This window comes from Epinephelus moara, chromosome 18, assembly GCF_006386435.1.
Source record: "Epinephelus moara isolate mb chromosome 18, YSFRI_EMoa_1.0, whole genome shotgun sequence".
Taxonomy (NCBI): Eukaryota; Metazoa; Chordata; class Actinopteri; order Perciformes; family Serranidae; genus Epinephelus; species Epinephelus moara.
This window is the reverse complement of record NC_065523.1, coordinates 37,681,708-37,685,150: the sequence shown is the minus strand read 5'-3', so window position 1 is coordinate 37,685,150 and position 3,443 is coordinate 37,681,708.

The window sequence follows — 3,443 nt, the reverse complement described above, 5'->3', positions numbered from 1 at the left end:
ACAATCCAGCGTTGAAAGAACAGAACATATTTACCGTGCGCCAGTGAACAATAAACACAAGGAAAAGCTAAAGATGCTAAAGAGCTAAGTGGAAAAATAAAAATAATTTTGCCTTATGGAGCAAGTTTGTTTTGATCTCACTCCCTCTCAGCTTTAGCTCTTTGTTTACTTTCCTCATTTCCATTTCTCTTCTCATGCGCTGAAGTGAGCTGCCAATCAGAGGGACTTCATTCATTGACGGGCTCAACTGTCGCCGACTCAAATTGCTGAATTGCCGAAAAAAAGGCCAACGTGCAAGACACACTGCATCAACGAAGGTGGCAGACACTCATCAGCCCAACTTGGACTGATGGCCGACTGTTGGCTTGTTGTGTCAGGGCCTTTATGTGTATCGACTATTCAAATATCAGCATACGTACACTTACATATTCCAGGGAGCTTACCAGTCACTTACTTGACAATCCTTTGTAAATGTATGTATGACAAATGACTGGGTAGTGCCATGACTCTATGCATGACAGTGTTGATCAGTCCACTGGAAACTAAAAATCTGATGCACTGAGCTGCATCTTACTATATAATGATGAAAACTCTGTGTGTGTGTCTGTTCCCCGTTTTTCTCCTCACTGACTTGGTCAATCCATGTGAAATTTGGCACAGTGGTAGAGGGTCATGGGAGGATGTGAATGAAGCAATATTACATCAATTGGCCAAAGGGGGGCGCTATAGCAACCAACTGAAATGTCAAACTTTGAATGGGCATATCTCATGCCCCGTATGTCGTAGAGACATGAAACTTTACACAGAGATGCCTCTCCTCATGAGGAACACATTTGCCTCAAGAACCCATAACTTCCGCTTATATAGATTTTCCACCATTTTGAATTTTTTGAAAAAAACTTCAAATGGATCTCTTTCTAGGAAGTTTGAGCGATCTGCATGAAACTGGGTGAACATAATCTAGGGACCAATATCTAAAGTTCTAAGCAGGTCATATATGGAGAGCTGCAGGAATCAGTCCTAAAACCTGGAAATGAGTTAGAAATTTAGCACTCCAGGTCCCACAGAAATAAAATCTGTGGTTAAAACAAGCTGAAGAGACTTTCACGTTTTGCTCTACAACTTAAAATACGTCAGTAAATACCCTGCTCGTTAATTTTGAAGCTTTTATGTGTCTTTAAAAAGGCAGTTGCTAACAAGTGGCTAAACTGGACTACAAAATGTCATCAGGCCGAACACGACTCCAGAGCCTCGTTATAGGAGGGATGTTAAGTCATGTGGTCGTGGTGTAGATCGTTTTTCGCCTATCGTTAGCTTTTTACTTCTGGCAATTGCATTCAGGCGTCAGATATTAACTACACAATATTTACACATGGCACATGGCTACAGATAGTTTCTTCAAAAGAATTGATCTGTATGTGCAACCTGTTCAATTTTCGATTTATGATTCTTATTTTTTTGTGAGTTTCAAGTTTCTAATCGAGCTCTTCATTGCCAGTATATAGAAAGACTTTTTTTTATTGAAAACCTTTAAGAAACGAAAGTAATCCTGAACACTGCAGCATTAACAGTGTGTTTTAAATCTTTTGTTCTGCAGCATTTTCCCTGAAAACTTTACCAACATAAATATTAATGTTTCCTGTCTGAACTCTTTGAATCTGTTTCACTCTGATAAAATAATCCAGCTTGACTCAGTTTCCAGTGTTTCAGCTCAGTTTCCACTCGGCTGTCAGCTGACTAACGTCTAACATGCTGAACAGGCTCTGTCTGAAGGTGACATCGAGGCGGGCCGCGTCGCTGCGTCTGCCGGTTGCCGTGGTGACGACGGATGCATGACTCCTGCAGTGACGGCTCAGAATCCACGCTGGGTAAACATGGACTCCCCCGAGAGCGGGACAACCGGTAATGACACCACAGAGGAAAAAACAGAGCGGGGCGCAAACACACACGCACACACATGTATGAAGGATCCCACAGAGGAAACTCAGCAGGGACTGTGGTGCTTCAGTTGTTAACAACTCCAGCAGCATCTCTCCCTCCCCGCTCCTCTTCTCACTTCTATCTATATCTGTCCTCTCTAACCCCTGTCTCCTCATCAGGCCCACAGTATTCTCCCTTATTCAGCCAAAACTGGGCCACAGAGCACAACCCTATCCCAGCTACACACACACACACACACACACCCGTACACTGGCTCACATGGACACATACTCAGAGAGAGTCAATGCTAATTAGCTCTACAAACAGGTCTCAACTTGTGTGTGTGTGTGTCGGGGTGAGAGGGGGGCAGTTAACTAACTAGTGTGTCAGGATTTCTTTTTCTGTCCTCATTTACGGAAATGAAGTTTGCCCCCTGCGTGACCCACATCTCCCGACACACAGAGCGCGAGGCAGAGACATTAAAGAGCCGTATCTTTTAATTCATATATGGGAGACTTCAAACGGGCAGAGCAGGACGGGGGATTGCATCAGAGCGAGGTAACAGAGGGAGACGGAGACATTTGGACGGACAGAACGAGCGAAGAGATGAGTGATGACTAAACTGTACCAGTCAGAGTTGGACTTTTCCTTGTAAGGCCAAATTCAGCGCTCTAAAGTCAGATGGTGCACAGCTCAGTGAATACGTCCCAATGAACCACATCTCCATCCTCTCTCCATATACAGACATGGACATAATACAGCATAGTCTCCCTGACTGCGCTGTGGTGCTGCAGCAGCCACGTTATAAATCCTGTCCCGTATTATGTTACATCTGACAGAGACCTCCACTGCTGATCAAAGACACATTAATGATCCCCCCAGCTATACTGAGTGGTTAATAATTCAAACGTGTATTTAGACAGTGGAATAAAATGACATATGTTCAGATTACAGAGATTTTTTCATAGAAAGATGGAAACCACTAATGGAGGTGAAAGGGGAACACTGGGATTAATCATTTAAAGACACAGTGTGTAGGATTTAGTGGGAGTGGGAATCACCAGAGGACCCACATGTCATTTCAGACAGACTGACCAACACCGTCATAAAACCATAAAGACACGGGATCCAAATTCCTCCTCCGTCATTAGTTCAAGGTTCACACAGTTTAATACAGTCAGTGTCATACTTGTGTTTGGCCGTGTTATGAAGCTAGTTTGCCGACTCTGTCAAGTAGCTGTCCGTTAAGGTGGATTTTCTGGCCTACACATGGTGCATGGTGTGACTCCAAAACACTAGTCCTTGGCAGGGTTTCTGTTAAGTGCTGTGAAGTTAAGTTGATTCAAAACACACATTAAACACATTAAACACACATTAAACATGACTTAATAGAGACAGTTTCAAACACAAGTACACAAATCAGCTTCACTATAACTCGCAGCATTCACAGACAAACACTTGTCTTTATCTGGACACATTTTCCCCACAAATACAACATGCTAACATTATTAGCACAAGCCTAT